General features: G+C 42.5%; 1 protein-coding gene and 1 non-coding gene across 5 annotated transcripts in view; both read right to left on the reverse strand.

Moving 5' to 3' along the window:
- Positions 1–21,076, reverse strand: part of GNG12 (G protein subunit gamma 12) — a 131,548-nt gene that overhangs the window by 55,626 nt on the left and 54,846 nt on the right. For all 4 annotated transcript variants that reach the window (XM_009001462.5, XM_054236417.2, XM_002750940.8 and 1 more), the window contains exon 2: positions 20,272–20,321. The gene's annotated coding sequence lies outside the window, so the exon portion shown is untranslated. The remainder of the gene's footprint in view (positions 1–20,271; positions 20,322–21,076) is intronic.
- Positions 15,142–15,202, reverse strand: LOC118143446 (U7 small nuclear RNA). Its single transcript, XR_004727662.1, has one exon. It is a non-coding gene; the product is annotated as a U7 small nuclear RNA (small nuclear RNA).

A 21,076-nucleotide genomic window follows, 5' to 3' on the forward strand; every position in this document is an offset into this window, starting at 1 on the left:
TAGTATTTCGCCATGACGATGAAAAACTATTGGCTGGTAGCAACGGCCAGCTTGCTAGCCTGGGCAGCAGACCCTACTCTGCCCTTCACACCCCTTGGCATTGGCCTGGTGTCAGGATTGGGGAGTGTGCAGGATGGGGGCTGAGTGGCTGCCATATGCACACTGGAGCACACACCGATGGCACAGCACAGAGGCCTGGGCTCATCTCTGGTAACCCTTCAGCCCTGGCTGTTAGACGCTCAAGAGATGAGCCTGGATACAATGATACCAGAACAAACCCATCCCAAAAAAGGTCCTTGGCAGAAAAACATGAAGCAAATAAAATCAGATGCTCCCTGTGGAAGTGTGTCTGGAAAACATTAGCCTTTTCCTGACTGCTCCAGTGGAGGAATACCTTATTACTAACAAAAAGTTGGGAGTGATGTGTGGGAGCTAATAAAGTAGACCTCACGGAGGTAGAGTAGAATGTGGTTCCCAGAGCTGCGAAGGGAAGGAGGGATGGGTAAGGGCTACCAAAATGTAGTTAGGGAGCAGAAGCAAATTCTAGTATCCGATAGTACAGTAGGAAAATCAGAGTCAACAATTTACTGCATAGTTCAAAATAGCTTAAAAAAATTGCAATGTTCCCACACAAATCAAAGAGAAATGTTTGAGGTGATGGAGAGTCCAATTACCCTAATTTGATCACTACACATTATATATGTGATCAAAATACCACACGTACCCCCCCAAATATGTACAACTATTATACAGCAACAAAAAAATGTTTTAAGAAGTTAGGAGTGAAGTCCAGCACATGGAACACCATATACATCCCACAGTACTAATGGAGGCCAGAGGGCGTGTGGCTTTGGGTGAGAGGAGCATCAAGGTTTACATGGTTCCTACGTAGGCCGTCTTCTCCGTGTTGGCTAATTATAGTCTGAGAACTATTCGCCTCGGTAAACATTCGTCAAGTACCTAACTGCATCCAAAGTACTGTGGGAGGCAGTACAGTACGGCCATTAAAAAAACGAACTCTGGAGTCAGGAAGCCCTGGGTTTGTGTTCGCACTCTTCCACCCATTCCCCGTGTGACCCTGAGAAAGCTACATCACCTCCCTGTGCCTCAGTTTCCTCATCTGTAAAATGAAGGTAATAATACTGACCTTATAGGATTATTGTGAGAATAGTACTTACAGTTGCTAGAATAATGCCTGATCTCTAGTAAATACTAGTAAGTACTTAGTATTTGCTGGCTATTACTACTATAATACTGGTGCAACTCAATTTCCTCATCTGCAAAATGGACATAAGAACTATATGTACTGGGCCGGGCGTGGTGGCTCAAGCCTATAATCCCAGCACTTTGGGAGGCCAAGGCGGGTGGATCATGAGGTCAAGAGATTGAGACCATCCTGGTCAACATGGTGAAACCCCGTCTCTACTAAAAATACAAAAAAAAATTAGCTGGGCATGGTGGCGCATGCCTGTAATCCCAGCTACTCAGGAGGCTGAGGCAGGAGAATTGCCTGAACCCAGGCGGCGGAGGTTGTGGTGAGCCGAGATCACACCATTGCACTCCAGCCTGGGTAACAAGAAACTCTGTCTCAAAAAAAAAAAAAAAAAAAAAAAGAACCATATGTACCTCTGGGTTGCTGTGAGGGTTAAATGAAATCATGCAAGTATGATGTTTTAAATAACACCTTACGCATAGTAAGTGCTCAATAAATACTAGTCACTGTTATTCCTAGAAGTTTCCCCAAATTATTTTAAAAAGAAGACACCTAGATCTAAATGATGGTGCAACAAAGAAATCCCTTTCTTGAGCAATTTCAACAATGCTCAACAAGGCCATTTTTCAACAATGCTCACTCTCATTTCCCTCCATTCTGGGTCCCAGTTACGTACAAAACACTCTGCTTTGTGTGGATTAAGCACCACAGTGACACTCCAAGGAGTTCTGGTGTCCCTCCAAATATTCTCGGCTTCCCTTTTAACCTGAAAGTGATACACTGTCCACTCCACTGTTTAAGGGGCTATTCAAGAATCTGGCTTTGTAAAACAGGGAGCAAGGCAGAAAGCCTGCAAAGCTTTAGCACTTGGCGTGGCAAGGAACAGAAAAGCAGCATTTTACAGTATCAAATACCAGAAGTAGCCCGCATAGCCACTAACTCTGTGGTTCTCATCCTTCACTGTGGCAAAGTGCTGAGCATGTGACATGCATTACACCACTGGAACCAAGGCCCTGTGACGTGCCAGTGTGTCCAAGGTGCTAGCTGGTGTGAGCGCAGCTGTGAGTTCTACGTATGCTTCGCTTCAAAGTCCATGCATGCAAATCCTGGGCAACTTCCTGTCTTTCCAAGGCAACCCAGCCAACTCATGCAGAGCTAACTAGCTTGCAGTAACTAACTGTATAAGCTCACTCCCATCATTTGATAGGTTGGTAGGGCAATCAGTTAAATGATTTATTTTTCGCTTTCTCTGATAATTAACCAACCACGACACCTAGTGGCCAGTGCAGCACAAACATGGGTTGCCCAAAAAGGCTGTCAGACGAGTGGGTCCTTTACCTACAGGAACACGTTACTCATGACCAGGAAAAACCTGATGGATCGTGTTCAAGGTGAAAAAGCCAAGGCACAGAGAAATGAAGCAACTTGCCTACAGCCAAAGCTAATGTAGAACTGTGTGGAAATACTGAACCTTAGCGTTAGAGCTCATATTCTGATTCAGACTTGGCCTAAATTTGATCCTCAGCAAGATACTTCCTTTAGTCATTCAACAAACATTGACTGAGCACCTCCTGTGTCAGGCACTGTGCCAGATGCCAGGTACATGGCAGGAAGCGAGGACACGTCTGAATTGTTGCAGTCAAACAGGAGGGGAAGATAAACAGGGAATTCACAATAACAACCCTAGCTAATATGTATTAAGGACTCTGCTTCAAGATCTGATGTACACCAACTCGCTTCATCCTTGACACAATCCTATAAACGGGGATGCAATTATTAGTCTTGCTTTGAAAATGTGCAGAAGAACATTTAAGTTCTAGGTAACAAACTTAGGGCTCTTATGCCTTTCTAGGTCTAAGTTTCTGAAATAAAGTTGTGCTAGATACTAAAAGATTTCTAAGGCCTCTTTCCAGCTCAGTTTTCCTTCACGTGTAAGATTTTGGGGTAGAGCTGGGATTAGACTTCAGTCAGGTTTACTGACCAAGAGTCTAGTGTTCACTGTCCATACACTGTGCTGGTCAATATTTATGAAAAACTGGAAGTTACTGAAGCCTTACTCTGTGCCATGCCCTGAATCTCTATCAGTTCATGCAATCTTCTTAACAACCTATGAGATAGCTTTAAAGTAGAAATAATTCCTGAGCAAAAAATCATGCTCTAAAATAGCTAAGAAGATTCCCAAGATAAACAGAAAGGCTTCCAACCTAACCCAGCTGTAGGATCCTTAATCACTGTTCTGATTTTGTTGAAGGTGGATTTAAAAACTTATGTAATGGTGTCCTCAGGCTGTAATGATGGGAATGGATAACGGGCCCAGGCAAATGGTTCAAGGATAAGTTACTGTTCAGGGAAATCAGGGGCATCTTGTTCAATAACAACATTACTTTGGGGTAATTCTGAGTCTCTAGAAGTATCTACAAAGCCTGCAAGGTCAAGTGCAGTCTGACTTGGCCCTTTGGTTTTATGATTGCAAATGAATAAAAAAAAAAATTCCAACAGTTCAGCAGGGTATATCTAAGACCAGCAAACTCTCTCAAAGAGGTATTACTATTAACCCTTACTCACTTACCCTCCCTGAGGGTTTGTGCACACCATCCAACTTCTGTCGGGTGAGAGAGGGGGCAGGGAGAGAGGCAGGGCAATCAGGAAAACTCTCTCAGTGGTCCTACAGATGGGGACATTGAGTTTTAACCAGGGCTCTGCTCCGAGGAAAGCAACTCCTGCCACCTGCAGTCAGACCACTCCCTCCCACACCCAGGAAAGCAGACCTAGCAGGACCTCCCAGGTCTTACAAGATTCTGGCCTCACTGCTCAGGGCCTCCAGGATGATACTCTGGTGGGTCTTGGGGAGAACATACACTAGATATGTTGGAATGTTTAGCCTAGAATGCTCTGCTAGCTTTCCCAAATGGCAAGCTCTTGCTGAACTTTCTAGGTCTAGAGATCAATGTCTTCTCCTTTTGCCTGACCACCCTCCCTGCCCTCAACCCAAGCCTGTCCACAGTAGGAATTGCTACATTTGAACAGTACCTAGCAGAAGACTGTAATCACTGACTTGTTTATTTGCCTACCCCGTGGACTTGAAACATCTCTAAAAGATGAAGTGGGTGGCTTAACCATCCTTATATGCTCAGCACCTAGCCAGCACGGCATCTGCATTGAAGAGGTGCTGACTCCCAAAGAGCTGGAAAGTAAGGCAAGGAACTGCAAAGCTAGAAGAGACTTAAGAGGTCATCTTGGCCGGTCACAGTGGCTCATGTTTGCAATCCCAGCACCTTGGAAGGCCAAGGCGGGCGGATCACCTGAGGTCAAGAGTTTGAGACCAGCCTGGCCAATATGGTGAAAACCTGTATTTACTAAAAATACAGAAACTAGCCAGGCATGGTGGTGGGCACCTGTAATCCCAGATACTTGGGAGGCTAAGACAGGAGAGTCACTTGAACCCAAGAGATGGAAGTTGCAGTGAGCCAAGATCATACCACTGCACTCCAGCCTGGGCAACACAGAGCAAAACTCCGTCCGCCCCCCAAAAAAGAAGTCATCTCATTTAAAATCCTGTCCAACATAGGATTTCCCTCAAAATACATTAAAAAGAAGAAAAGTTTAAAAGAGTAGGTATTTATATACATATATACACTTCTACATGCATGCCCACACATACGGCGTCTTCTACTGGAAGGGGATACATGGTGGTACAGACACACAGAGTAAGAGTCACTCAGATTTTTGAGTTAGGCTTTATCTCTTTTTAAAGCTTTTTCCCCAAATTTTTCAATAAATACATGCAATTTAGAGAAAAATTTATAAAATAAAGTGAACAGAAGATAAAAGTTAACATGCAGTTGTATTTCCTTCTAATATTTTCTTGGGAGTTTTTTGTTTTTCCTTTTTTTTTTAAAAATCATAGAAAGTCTTGATCAGATTAATGAGTTTTTAAGGTAGTCTAAATCATAATCTGCTATACAACTTTATATTTCGCTCCATTTTAGCAGAAGATTTTCTCTATGTGATTATAAAGTCTTTATAAGCATCATGTTTTAAAACTTTTATTTTATATAAGTTCAGACTTAGAGAACAGTCACAAGAAAAGCACAAATAATTCTCTGATACCCTGCACCCAGATTTGGGTTCCTTGAATGTCAACATTTTACTATATTTAAAACCCTACCCTCCCAGGAGAGGAAGAGAGAGGGAGAGAGAGAGAGAGAGGGAAGGAGGGAAGGAGAAGGAGAAGGAGAGTGAGAGAGAGAGAAAAAGAGGTGGGGGTAGAGGGAGAGAGAGAGGGAGAGACAGAGGGTGGGGCAGAGAGAGAGGGAAAGAGAGAGAGAGAGAGAGACGTGATAGTGTTTTACTCCTAAATACTTCAGCATATATTTCCTGTGAATAAGGAGTTCTCAGATATAACCACACCACTTAGTCAAATCAGGAAATTAACTTTGAAATCTTACTATTATCTGATCAATAACCATATTCAGATTTTGACAATAATGTCCTTTACAGGAAAAGAAAATAAGACATTATACATTACGTTCAATGGTCAGGTCTCTTTAGTCTTTCTTAATCTGGGATGCTTCCTGAGTCTGTCTTTGTATTTTACGTTATTGATATTTAAGAGTAAATGATGGTTATTTTGTAGAACGTCCCTCAATTGGGGTTTGCAGATGCTTCTTCCTGATTTGATGCAGGTTACGCACTTTTGGTAGAGATACCACAGAATAAATATGCATCACTTTTTTTTTTTTTTTGGTAAGAGACAGGGTCTCACTCTGCCACCCACATTAGTGTGCAGTGGCGCAATCATACAGCTCTACAGCCTCAAACTCCTGGGCTCAAGCAATCCTCCTGCCTCAGCCCCCAGGGTAGCTGAGACTACAAATTCCATTTTACAACAGCATCTTCTTTTTGCAGAATTTTAGGTTGCTTTATAATTTTGCTATAATTCCAAATCAACCCCCCTCCCACTCTATGAATTATCAATTGGCTTTCCACCATTAATTTTTATATTAATAATTTATCTGTTTAAAAAATATGTTAAGATTATTATTATATTACAACTTTTGTCTAAGAAGCTCTGCCAATCTGCAGTCCAACAAAGGCTGGAGTGTGAACTCCATGTCAGGCTAACAAGCCTTGTGCACTGACATGCTAGTATTGTATTGCTCTCACCTTGAAGCATGGTTACAAAGGGCGTTGCTCCTCTCATGCCTCTGAATATATTCCTTTGTTTGTTTGCATGTTCATTTGTTCATTCTTTCACATTCATTCAGTAGATATTGAGTATATATTCTGGGCCAGCAGTTTAAATGTGAGATCAAGATCTCAAAGAAATAAAGAAGAAAATATGGATTGGCCGGGCATGGTGGCTCACACCTGTAATCCCAGCACTTTGGGAGGTCAAGGCAGGTGTATCACCTGAGGTCGGGAGTTCAAGACCAGCCTGTCCAACATGAAGAAACCCCATCTCTACTAAAAATACAAAAAATCAGCCAGGCATGGTAGTGCATGCCTATAATCTCGGCTACTTGGGAGGCTGAGGCAGGAGAATTGCTTGAACCCAGAAGGTGGAGGTTGTGGTGAACCAAGATTGTGCCATTGCACTCCAGCCTGGGCAACAAGAGTGAAACTCTGTCTCAAAAAAGAAAAAAAAAAAAAGAAAGAAAGAAAAAGAAAAGAAAATATGGATTGTGGTAAGGGATATGAAATACACAGGCTGGTGCAACAATTTGTCTTTCTCTATGCACCAGGCAGTGCTCCAGGTAACAGGGAAGAGAGCCTGTTGCATAGAGAAAGACAAATGACCCAGTGAGCTGCAGCTGGGGGACCAGGAGAATGAGGTGGGCATCTCTTGGCACTTACCACAAAAGTCTATCAAAATGCCTGCAAAACATTTCTCTGACTAAAAATACAAACCCTTATTTGGATCTATCCCAAGTATCCACCTCCAAAGCCTACCCTTCTCTTCTGGCTGTCCTAGTCAGCAGAGTCTAAACTTTAGCATGTTGTAATTTCTGAATAAAATGAAAGCCTGAAAATGCTTTGAAATGAGAGAGAACTGAGATACCATCCTGATGTTGCTCAGCACTGCAATTACCTGTCTTCAAGGGACGATTAATGAATGAGACTGCCTCAACATTAGATTAATGGTCACTTTCAATAGTGGAAAGGAGACATATGTGCAAGAAGACAGGTACTAACAGCTGTGTGTATATGAGTGTGTGTTCTCCCACAATAACAGGGATGGTGGCTATGGCCACAGGAAGATGGTGTTCATACAAAAAAAAAAAAAAAAAATCAACCTGCCTGTGTTTTGGAGTTAGTCTGATTCAGCAGAAGTTGCAGCTCCCCAGGCCCCAAATCACCTATGGACTTCATCAGAGTAAGTCAAGTAGTAAGAATAGGGAGGAATCCTCCAGGAACTAGACCTGGGAAAAATACATCCCTCTTTCTCCAAATAAAGCCTGTTTGGTACTTCAGGCAATTGGTTTCCATGCATTTGGGTCAAAAAGCAACAGATTATATTGTCAAAAATTATTTCCTTGCATAAAAACTGCATGAAATGAAAAATCAGACAAAATATATAAGAATATATAAAAATCAAAGTAGACCGAATATATAAGAATGTTATCAACATTAGAAACTCCTATCAAATATTGAAAAAAATAACTCATAATAATCTATAAAATGTATGTACACTTTTCTTTCCACATCCTTCTGAGGGAAACAGCCTCCAGTAGGCAATTAATCTGATACATGGGTAACGATTTCTTAACAATGCCACGCTCTCCAATACTGAAGTACAGCTCAGTGTTTCTAAGGGCAGAGAAAGAAAAAAAACAACACTAAAATCCTTACTAATACAAACGCTATGATTGTATCCTGCACTTGGGGGATGAAAATCTAGAACAATGAAGATGATAAACATATTTACCCAGAGATAAAGAGAGTAGATGAGATTCTTATGATAAAGGCTTTGTTTACAAGGGACACATTAGAAGCTAAATAACTGGGTCAGATTTGGTAATTAAAAGCAGCTGAACAATCAAAAATGGCTTAATAAAAATGTCAGAATAAGATCATATTTTATCGGAAGATGAAATATAAAGTTTATTATATATTTCAACCATTATCCTTCTGCCTGTTTTGCATTTTTCTTTTAAAAATACACAAAAAGTATAGGAAATAGTAGTGAAATAACTACTACCTAGTTAACCTGTGACTGAATCTGGCAGTTGATCGTAGCAAGTGTAACTGAAATGAGGCAAATGAACTAGCAGGACCAAATAAAAAACATTTCAATGTGGGTGACACAGCTAAAGTCTATACTTTAGAATCTCTAATACACATCCAGGGGTTGAAAATTCCTGCTTACTAGCGGGCTTTACGTCTGCGCAACCCCAAGGAGTGAAAAGAAAATCAAGACTAACAATGATTTGTTGTAGTTACCAGTAGTGGTGGAAATCTGGCCCAAGAAAGTCCACTATAAATTTAACAGTTGTGAACTTTACTCTTTAGAGCTATAAGAGTATTCAACCCCAAGTTTACAATAAATATCTCAAGGCAAAAACTCAAACAAAACAAAGCATGAGCATGCGTGCATACACACACACACACACGCACGCACGCACGCACGCACACACACACACACACACCCCTTATAGACAAGCCCTTTTCACCTTCCCACCTAATTACAGGCTGACAATCTTTCCAGATTATCAATCAGAAGGGCTCATTTTAAACAATTCTCTGGTCCTCCTCCAGGGGGCGAAGTTGGCTCGCATTTTCCTGAAAGGGGAAATTATTTTCAAACCCTGATTCTCATACAGTGCTAGAAAGATATTCATGTACAAAGGGGCCTTTCCCTGCTCCTGTTTCTTCTCAATACATTCCACTTGGGCTGATGAGCAAAGCAGCCCAGCCCTTCGGTGCAGGGAGAGGGAGGAAACAGGACTACGGCTGAGCATGAGCAGGGCTTAATCAGCACAGCCCTGAAGGTTGGGGAAATTCTGAAGCCTCACACGGGGCTCCCTCCTACCCTGTCTCCTCTGCAGGGCCTCCCTCTGAGAAACCACAAAGCCACTGGAGGTCTGAGTGCCTGCCCTGCCTTCCTGCACGAATGGGGGCCCTTTTCACCCCGAGGCGGATGGCATCTGGTGGCCAGGAAGGTGACTGGACAGCAGTTCCTTGCTGGGCCTTGCTTCCCCCTCACAGAAAGGGTTAGGTGTTTCCCTGAGGGAACACAGATCTAGCTACAGAAGGGGCACACAGGGGCAATGCCTATTCCCAAGGGAAAATCAGATGTGAGTTTCAGTGCCTTGATGACCACACAACAGGACAGAAGGCACAGAGAGTATGTCCCTGGCCCATGGATAGATCCAGTTTTTGTGGGTTCTAAGCCCTATACAATTTTGGGGGTCCTCTTTAAAAAAAGGATACAAAATTAGGAACCACATTAGCTACAGGGCATGGGAGCGGAGTGTTGCCAGTGAAAGATCCTGAAACTCAAGGCTCTTCACTGCCAGGCCAAGCAGTTATAGTGTTCAGCCTGCCACCACTGGTCCCTCCCCTGCAATAAAACCCCATGTCTCATGTGCTGGCTCTGGGTCTCTTCCTGGCCTCTTGAAACTGGTGCTGTCTCTAATGAGGCTGATACGGGTTCAGCAGAGGGACTGAGCTCCACCTACTTAGGACTGCCCATTGCCTGGAGACAGATACCAGGGTGGAGTTATTGAAAGAAACACTAGCCCTGCCCAAAGGGAACAAACTCCTCTGCCCAGCCAGCTCTCCACACCTATCCGACCAAGCCTGTCACCAGTTTGGGTCACCTCATCAGTTCAGACTCCACCTTCTCCTCCTTCTCTACCCCTGGGAGGGTTATGCACCCCCAACTTCCAGACCTCCTTGGGCTGCAAAAAGGTGCAAACTATACTAGTCTTTACTGAAAGACAGCAAAATAAAGTGATCTGAATCAAGAGGATTTAGCTAAACACAGTTTGTCTGCATATTTTTGGTCCTTGTAAAAATAATACACATTTTTCTCCTTATCTGATGGCAATATCACTTACTCAAATTTTAACAATAAAATGAGCAAGGCCTTCATAAAATGGAAAGTCGTTTAAGTTTAGTTAAGGTAGCTTGTTTTCACATGTGCTATAGTTTGGAATTTATAAGTAAACTAAATGCAAATGTTCTTCTTTTTGAACAAAACAGTAAGAACAACTTTTTACATATGAAAGTGTCTTCATAAAGGCCATTTACCACAAAAAGAACAGTGTTCTGCAAATGTGATTGAAAACCTTTTTTTGGAGACGGGCTCTTGCCACATTGCCCAGGCTGGGCTCAAACTCCTGGATTCAAGCGAATCCCTGGCCTCAGCCTACCAATTAGCTGGGGCTACAGGCACGTGCCACTGTGCCTGGCATTCGGCAAATTCTTATCTGTAAGATGGAGTGTAATGGGAAAATAACAGCCACCATTATTTGAGTCCTTACTGTGAACCACACGTAGTCTAAACATTTCACATAGACTATTTCACTTAATCACCTCAATGACCCTATGCAGTATCATCCCTATTTTATTGATGCAGACATTGAGGTTTAAGAGGTAAGTGATTTCTCCAAGGTTACAAAGGGCTTTTGTGTAGATCTGAGGCTGGGCAGGTTAAGCCTTATTCTTAGTCCCTGTGCCATGCTGCCTCTGTAGCCAAAAATCACTTTCAATACTATAAAGAACTGGTGAGTTTCACAAGATAGTTATTTTTTAAAAGCAGATAATTGCACATATTTACATATTGTCCCCCAAATTCCTATTTGATTAAAAAAAAAAAGAGCTGAGGAATTGGGCTACATTTTTTCCAAGGCTTTATAAGTTTTTAGAAACCATCATAACAGTTAAATGCAAACCATGATAATAGCTATCATTTATTGAACATGTATTATGTGACGGTTCACTAGCTAAGTTCATGAGGCAAATGGTATTATGCCCATTTAACAGATGAAGAAACTGAGGCTCAGAAAGATTAACCACTCTGTTCAAATTGTCTCAATAGCTGAGGAAAGTTTGAACTCCAGTCTAACTGCCCACACTAAGCCACTTCCCTACTGTAAAATATATACAAATAAAAAGCATGCTTTAGTTAAGAGCCTGTTAGTTATTTCAAATACATATCTAGATCTTTGACTTGCCAATGGAAATCACTATATGCTTTCAGGCCAAGAGAAAAATAGGTAAGCAGTCCCTGGAGAGCTGAGTTCTCCTATCTAAGCTTCTGTCTCTAGTATCATCTCATAGGATGGATCTGGGGGAGGGGGAAGGAGGGAGCTATATCGTGTCTCTTTGTTAACAGCCAGTAAAAATGAGGATATAAAGCAGGCTCACATCTGGATACATAATGTTCAGTTTTGCCAAGAGACTAGTAAATGATAGAAATGCATTTGATACATTCTTAGACCACTGCACCAGACAGCCTCCAACTTTAGCTGACGTAAGCATCTTCCTAGCATGTGTCACTTGCTCATTTGAGACGCCGCCTTCACTAGGGGTTGGGGGGTGGTCTATACTCAGTGAGTGACCTCATTGTTACAGGACCCAACATCACAGTGGTCCAACCACACATAACAAAGGAGGACACGTTGGCAGAGAGGCTGAGTTCACCGCGTTGGCGCTGGAGAAGGCAGAAAAATATGCTGACTCCAAATGTCACAGAAGCACAAAAAATACCTACATAAGTGAGGGTGGGTCTTTGGGGAAGGTAGGATACATTCTGCAAAGCTTGAATTTGCAGAGTTCAAAAGAACTCTGCATGGAGCCCTGATCAAAATGCAAACAACGGTAATAGCTACCATTTATTGAATTGTGGGACAGGTCACGAAGCACAGCAAATCAGTTCCCAGACCAAGAGAAACTATGTTAGGGTCATGGGCATGAGAAATAGCATAAGCACAGTTTTCAAATACTAGCTTTCTGCTGGAGTTATACAGGTGCACACTGGTATCCAGGTAGAGGAAACCCACCCAGGTACACAGGTCAAAGGTTTTCCGGTGGGCTTAGAGAACAGAGTGTCTAAGCTTCACTTTGAAATCTCTGAGGTCCAGGCAAGAATTCCAATTTTCCCAAACATTTCCCATTTTTCCAATGTCTGATTTTCCCAGACAAGACATGCGCGCGCGCGCCCACACACACACACACACACACACACACACACACACACACACACACAGTCAGTCTCTCTCTCTCTCTCTCTCTCAGTAGGAGCCGCATCTTTCCAACAACCCCAAGTTATCTGGAAATCTGAATGGGATGATTTGGGAGGGAGGCAGGGAGGAAGTTGCTCACCAGATGAAGGACCGCTTTTAGAGTATTAAAAGAAGAGAAGTATCTCATAATGGATCTGAGGTTAAGATGCTAAAGTGGAAGTTTCTACCATCTCAAGATGTAACAGATGGGAAATTCCAGAGAAAGGGGTCAGATCATTATGTGGAAATTTCTAAGAAGCTGGCTCTAAGACCCAGGAGGACACAAACAGGTCAGGACAGTGGAAAGTGATGGAGGATTCTGTGAGTAAGATTCTTTGGAAATGCTCTGATTCCCATGGTTTCCAAGGCGGGTGGGATGAAAAGGGCTCAGCCTTTCTTCTCCAACCTAGAGAAAAGGGTTTAAAAAGCTGTATGTGCTGGGTTTGATATGCATCTACTAGAGTTCCTGCATTGGTATGTGACATCTGCCTTAGGAAACAAAATGTGAGAGGGAGCTGATGCTGGCTAAGCCAGAAGGGTGGATGCCACATCAGAAAGTGAGTACTGCTCTCTTGCCCCATGGTGGGGGGAGGGTAAAAGGAATATGAACATTGGACACCCCAAGTGCCAGCCTGGATCTCTTCACAACAGGTTCTCCCCAAGAGGGCTCTGGCATGAGAGTGAGAAGACCTCAAAGAGAGTCCAAGAGGAAACCAGAAAGTGCTGATGGATGGCCACAGCGGCAAGAGGAGAGAACCACCCGAATCCCAGGAAGCCCAGAGCAAGGCCTCTCAGAGGAGTCCTGGAGAAGGTCACGGAGGCAGCCAGGAGAGAAAACGTCCCCCCTTTCCCCGTCAGCCAGGTTCAGCTAACTCAGCACCAGGTGTGACAGTCACAGTCAGGTAAGGACTTGGTGCACACTCTCCCCCTGCCCCCACAACCTGGAGAGATCTGAGCAGTGGGCAGCTGGAGGCTACTGGAAGAGGAAGTGGCCCTTGGTGGCTGGATGAAGGGAAGTCCTCCCTTGGAATGAATACTGACTGTTTTTTATAGACCAAAGAGGGCATTTCACATTTCCAAAATGAACCTGTGTGCATGTGTGTATGCATGTTCAGAGAGAGGGAGGGATAGAGGGAGGGAGAGAGGAGGGGGATGGCGGGGGAGACTGACTTCAAGTGGCCTTAGAACTTCTCATTACCTATGAGTAACCAGAAATGTCATGGGCCTGATGAAGTTATTACCAGGAAATGGGGTACAACACAACTCCTTGAATAAGTTTAAAGGAAAAGTGGGAGACAAGAATGAAGCTGAGTCTGAATTATGATCATGAGTCACACGGTGCACTATGTTCATTACATACAGTTAACGTTTGTTAAGTCCTGACTATGTGCCAGGCTCTGGGCCATGGACTTCACAGACACGACCTCATTCAGTCCCTCCAACAATTCCTTAGAGGCACATATTTGACAGATAAGAAAACTGTGGCTCAGAGAAGTTAGGCAACTTGCCTAGGGTCACACAGGTAAGTAGTAAAGTAGCAGGAACCTGTACTCAGCCTCAAGCCTGGCATCTACCTGTGAGCTCTTCTATTGTCCCGGATGAGTGGTTTTGAGCAAAACATTTGTGACTGAAGCAGGAAAGGAACTTGGGTCCTGCCCATCCTTCTTCCTCAGGAGTCCCTGAGCTACAACACCAAAAAGCAGAATTTGAAAGCCACTGACAAGCATGATCTTAAGGGTCTCATACAACGCTCTGATTTTATAATGCTATCATCTGTGAGTGGGAAGGTGGAGAGAGGTGGCTCCACCAGAGCAGACACAGGGGAGAGAAAAAACTCAGAATTTTATCCAGTGTTCCCAGAGAGGCAGCTGAAGGAGCTGGTTCCAGCAGGTGGATCTGAGGTTCACAGAATTATAATCATGTGTATAAATATAGAGTTTGGAGAATGCATGTAAAGCACTTAGCACAGAGCCTGGCATTAGGTAAATGGCAACTATGATTGTGGAAAGTTTACATATATGGCTGAAAACCCCAACATATAATTTAATGCAACATGCTCAGCCACTGATGTCACTGTCTGTTCCATAAGGAGCTATGTTTATCATGGACACTACACCTTACTAATTGAGCCAAGACAAGAAAGGAATGTGTGAGATTAAGCTGGCCAAGACTAAAACAACTAGAGTAAATCTGAAGCAACGGTTTTTAAGCAAGGGGGACCAATAGGAGAGGGCAGGCATGAAGTCCCATGAGATGATGATGGAAAACATAATCCTTTCTCCAGTTAAAAGTGCATATGTACAATTTTGCAAATAATTATAGAAGGTTCACAGATCTGCTGGTCTATTCATAGTCTCCAGATTAAGAACTACTCCTGTAGATTATGTGGATTCAACATGAGGTCCTCAGGCCAAGAGCTGCTCACCAGATCCCAAAGTGGGGCTACTCATCCTTGTCCTCTCCACATGTTCATCATGGGTAGTCTGGATCATGACACCAAGCCTGAGGTAGTCAATGTAACTGTGCGGAATCTGATTTCCAACCTTTCAAGTTTAATAGACTCCAAAACCAGTGGACTCTGGTACCTAGAAAATTTATCTGCTTGGCATTCTCTTCCTTTCCTTCCTTCCTTCCTTCTGGTAGCAACACCCCTTCTTTTCATTATTTTCTAATTTTTAAAATTTATTACGTAATGTAGAGAGTTTTCCAGTGAAAACAGGAAACGTGCTAAACAAATTCTAAAAGAGCTATAACACTACCCCTCCTTTTTTGATGGGGAACCCATTCTGCGTAATTCTGGTGGGATTTACCCCACCTCGTGGGACACATGAACAGGCCTTGGCCAAAGTGATGCTGCTTACTGTCTACTGCCTATTTCTAGCCATGCTGATTAAGGCAGGCAATCCAATCTGGGCTGGTTAAGGGCCCTCCTTGGTACTTACTACCGCTAGAAGTATGGCAAAAAAGGCACCCCCTTCCCTGAGATCTATAGCCCTGTGAATGGCAGAAACCCACCTCTGCCAGCATGGTGAGGGAGAGCATGCCTGAGAATGAAGCTGATTGAGTTAAGCAAAGTCAAGACAGAGTGAAAGATAATGGCCTTATGATATCTTTGGAACTCCTGAATACAGCTGTGCCTGAAGCCCTTACCAGCATGGCCATCCTAATCATATGAGTCAAGAGACTAGTTTAAATTGTATTTCTGTTGCTTGTAACCAAAATACTCCTAATAAACTTGATCTAAAGAAAACGTCCCTAAGGAAGTTCCCCTTCATGGGTAGTCCTTGTGGAATTCTGGGTTCCTCTCTGACAATAATCCTGAATGAATTAAAATTTTTTCTTCCTATGACATACTTGACAAACTATTTTTTTGCAAAAAAGTTGGGGCTTAACATTATTCCATTACCATTCTCTGCACCAGCAGTTCAACTTACCAGTGCCACCAGTCAGCAAATATCTCATTCTCCCCACCCTGGATCCTGCACTCCTGCTTACCTTCCCTACACTGTCAGATACTACCTCTTGTAATAAATGTTAAGGTTACTGATTAGAAGAGGAGGGACCCAAAAATAGACAATGGTAGCCAAGTTTATAGTTTTCTACCATCAAACAAATACTTGGAGTCAAGTCTCACGAGCATCTCAAACTACCCCCACAAAGCACTGAATGTTCCAGTATAAGAAATGAACCTAGAACCATGGGGCTCAGAAGAGAAGGAGAGAGACATGGAGCAAGGGAAGAGAATCATGCAGGGTCAATGTAAATTCTGTGTATCAAAAGCCACAACATAGACTCAATCACAGTGTAGAATGACTTGAGAGTTGAAATAACATTCACAGACCCCTATCAGGAAGTTGTTTTTTCTTTTAGCACAGGGATGGCAAGTCTATTTCAACTCACCTGCCCAATCTGGTCCACAGCTAAAATGCCAAGGCTCAGTATCAAGACAGTTATGACAATCTCAAGTCCATTACGAGGTGGGAAGGGGAGGAGGGTCGTGAATGTATGTATTTGTTATTTCATCTGAAACAATTACATTTCATCCTTGGACTAAGCAAGACCAACAGAGAAATACATACCTGAACTAGAGGAGTTTCTCTTGGACTGCACTCAGCTATCACATCATTCGCCTATACCAAGGCAGTCCTTGTTGTTTTACCTACAGGGAAGTTGTCAGCCACTCTGTGTGGCATCCTCTTTTATAAGCACTCTGAAGACACTTCTCTGAGCCTTGAATCATGATCAACCTTGCTTCTTCTGAGTAACTGGTGTGCTTTTATTTTCCAGCCACAGTAAGTTGTTAACAGAGCACATTTTCCTTCTGGTACTGACTGCTTAGAAGCTCAGAGGTAAGACTGTAGGACCAGCAAATGAATAGCCTTTTCCCAGTGAATGGGGGCCTTATTTTATCTCTGACTTCACTCCATAGATTTCTTTCCTTACTTATTTTTCTTCATCTCATTACATTATACCTATGTTTAAAGGCCATCTCAAAAATCTCTGAAGACAGGTACATACATCAGATCAACAGTAATCAACACAAGAAGAAACAAACCAGATGGTGAGTGAAGGTAAGTTTTACAAATGCTGCCCTGCAGCGGCAGCCACAGGGTGATGGCCTTGAACCAGGAATAGCCCTGGGCCAACCCGTCAAGTCAGCAAATATCTCATTCTCCCCACCCGAGATCCGGCATTCCTGCTCACCTTCCCTATACTCCATCTCCCACCCACAGAGTGCCCCCCGGGCCATTCCTGAGCATCCACACCTATTCTCTCTTTAGTACTACCGGTGGTTGCTTTCCCTCCCCCACCAAATCAAAATGCCTTCCACCTATGTCTAGAACCTTGGGCTTGACTATATGTTGTCAACAGTTAATAACAGCACAGTGTCTTTCCTCTCTCAAGGACAGGTATTTTTTATTTTATTTTTTTTTTTGAGATGGAGTTTCGCTCTTGTTGCCCAGGCTGGAATGCAATGGCGCTATCTTGGCTCACTGTAACCTCCGCCTCCCAGGTTCAAGTGATTTTCCTGCCTCAGCCTCCCCAGTAGCTGGGATTACAGGCATGTGCCACCATGCCAAGCTGATTTTGAATTTTTAGTAGAGATGGGGGGTTTCTCCATGTTGGTCAGGCTGGTCTCAAACTCCCGACCTCAGGTGATCCGCCTGCCTTGGCCTCTCAAAGTGCTGGGATTAGAGGCATGAGCCACTGTGCCAGGCCGACAGATATATTTTAAGCAGGCATTTTGAAGAGGAAAAAAACCCACAGAAGTAATTCACTAATGATGGAATATACTACAAAAGTGGTACAAAAGCAATTGAAAAGGAGATTCTTCTTGTAAATCTCAAGTAATTCTATGTAAGGCAGTTAGCACAGTACTGGGCACATAGTACTCAATATACAGTAGCTACTTATGATTACTATTGTGGCTATTATTGTTAACCTACCACTACAGTTTGATCACTCACTGGCTATTCCTTTTACTTCTACCAAGCAGGTTACTGCCCTTTTCAGAATACTGGCTGACTGGAGATCCACAATCAATTCATTCATTTTAATCATACTTACAATTTATAATGCACTTTTACATACCTTATCTTTTTGGATCTTCCTAGCAATCCTCTAGTTAAACACTATTCTCATTTTATAGATGGGCAAATGGAAGCTCAGGAAGATTGAGTTAGTAAGGCTCAAACCCACATCTTGTATAAATTTATTGTTCTTCCTATAACAAGTGGTTGCCAACTACAGTGTGATCACATCAGAATCACTGGAATTTTGAATGTCATAAAGATACCGAAAAAGCCAAACATTAAAGAATCATCTGAGTGCATTAAGATTCCTGGGGTCTCCCCCAGACCTAATGAATATAGATGGACCAGTGGAAGGGACTATGAGTTTGTATTTCAACAGGTGCCTCGTGTGATTCTGATGGGCTGCTGGTGGATGGACAAGTGTGATGCCCATGCTGCTTCTTGGTTCACCAAGTACCTGCTGCACTCTAAGCCCTGTGCTACGTACTACAAGGCAGGCATATGTTGCCTTCAGCTCTCAAAGAGCTAAGTGAGTAGGAAGCTAGTAAGTGAGTAGGAGCTAGGAAGTAAGTCTAGCCAAGTGAAAAAAGAGTGAGCCAAAGAAGGCAATGCTTGGCTTTGAAGGTCAGAGCAGGCAAGATCACAGATGGCAGGAATAGATAGGAAGGCCATACCATGGAAAAGAGAAAATTCCAGTAGGTCTTGCAAAATGGGAAGGATTTCCAGGTAGAGAAGGGGTAAATGGAATGAAATATCTTCCAGAGAAATGCTAAAAGATTCTCTGGCAAGAATAAAGGGAATAGTAGGACTTGAATGAGAGAATGGGGCCAGAAAATGAGACTGGAGAAGCCAGAAAGGAGCCTAGGCTGGTGTGGGAGGTGTAGGGAGTGAGGGAGGTGGTTTTCAAAGAGTAACGTCCTGAAAGATGAACCAAAGAATGGCAGAATGAAGGGAGGACTGGAGGGTAGAAAACCTGGTATTGGCAAGACCACCTAGGAACTTGTTGAACTGATTAAGACCCCAGACAGCTAGGGGTAACACTCAGATTTGACAGTGCTGGCAGTCAGAATGGGGTGAAGAGATGGGGCTCTGCGATGGGACTCTAAGTCCTCTTGCATTCTATGCTCTTCTCATTCACCACAGCTGCTTTCATGTGACCCATAAACACTACAGTAGATTGCCAAAAATGGCTACATTTCTTCCCCTCCCTGTATCCATGCTCCTTGAAATGGGACTCTGCAGCTCCTCTTTCATGTATTTCTTAAATACAGGCTAGCCATATAGCTTGCTTTACAATCAGAACATACTGGAAACAATGTTGTGTGAATTCTGAGTCTTAGTGTCAAGATACTTCTGCTCTCTCCCAGAACCCTGCCCAATCATCATGTGAATAAACTTGGGGTAACTTGCAGGATGATGAGATACATGGCTTAGTCACTGTTATCACTCCATCTGACAGCCAGTGACCCACAGAAACAAGGCCTAGCTGACGTGGACCTGCAGCTACCTGTAGATACAGGAATAGTCCCAGGTGAAAGGAGAAGGATCACGTAGCTGAGCCCAGCCCAAATCACCAATCCACAGAATGGTGAGATAAATAAAGGACTGTTATTTTGAGCTGGTAAATTTTGACTCAAAATGCTGGCAGCAAATTTTGGGGTAATTTGTTATGCAGCATAAGCTAACTGATACACACTGCAAATAACTATATAGCCATAATATGAGGGAGTGATGCCATATGAAGCCCCAGAAGCTTTCTCACTTTTAAAAAGGTACATTATTTTCCTAGCTCTTAAGGAAGTTTTCTGCCATGGCAGAACTATTACCTCATAATAATCACACTTAGGTTAGATGAGAGAAAAAATAGAGCAAGATGTAAGAGTAGAGCCCTGGTATGTTGTATGTTGTAGCTGTGAGCCAATTTTCATTACAACACATTACAAGGGACTGTTTGAATTCCTTGGCTGAAGTAACACTCTGTTGTTTTGGATACTGCCTGAAACAAGCAGACCATCAACAGGGGACTGGAAATAGTTTCATTACCCAAAAAAGTTTTTAATAGTATTTGGCATGTAATCACGGATCTTTATCCTGACCATGGTCTTACAAAGGAACATGGGTTACTCTGTTTTTTTAAGGCATGGAGCCATCATAAATCATTATAGAGATTAAAGAAAAGTACAAATAAATAGACATCTAATCATAGCACTGGTTGGGAAGCATATAACTTAATAGTGTGAATATCTCCTCAAAAATAAAGTCAAACAGTCACTTTAAGAAATGAAGAACTTACCAGTAAGACTTTGTGTGGTCCACTGTTTTCAGGTTTTGAGTGGAATGAATCTGAAATAGAATTAAACAAACATTCCATAAGTAAATCACATTTGGAAAGGGTGTGTTTTCGATCCCATGTGACTGCCATAATGTTGAGCATTTATTCACGTAGTTAAAGATGAACAAAGCTTTTTCTGGCTCCTGATGGAAGAGGGAACATTTTTTGCCAACATAGTTCAACTTCCTGAATAGAGAGAGCATGCTGTCATCTACTTAGGGGAGCATTCAAAGTCTGAGGCCAGTGTAACTATAAATGGTAGTGTTTTTTCCAAAACTCTCCAAGTCAGGGGAAGCCTCTCTAGCTGTTGCCCTTGCCGTGGTCTCTCAATCTCTTTATGCTAGGACCCGGCCATGGATCCCTCTAAGACACCACCTAAAACATTGATGGTCCAACATAACATGAAGGGCAGAGGAGGAGTGTACAAGCCTTTCTAATAGTGGTTATCTAATCATATGCATAAACAGATTTTTGTCTTTATTGATAATAATGAGCCTAAGGTAGTGTTGTTCAACAAAAATATACCCAAGCCACATAATATTAATATTAAAACATAATATTAAATATATTTAATTAGATTAACAATATAATTATATTTAATATTAGATTAGTATAATTATATATCATACATATTAATTATAATTATATAATTATAAAATATATTTAATAACTAGAACATAATATTAAATGTTCTAGTAGCCACATTTAAAAAGCAAAAAAGAAACTGATTTTAATATTTAATTTAACCTAATTTATCTGGACTATT

The sequence above is a fragment of the Callithrix jacchus genome, chromosome 7, assembly GCF_049354715.1.
Source record: "Callithrix jacchus isolate 240 chromosome 7, calJac240_pri, whole genome shotgun sequence".
Lineage (NCBI taxonomy): Eukaryota > Metazoa > Chordata > Mammalia > Primates > Cebidae > Callithrix > Callithrix jacchus.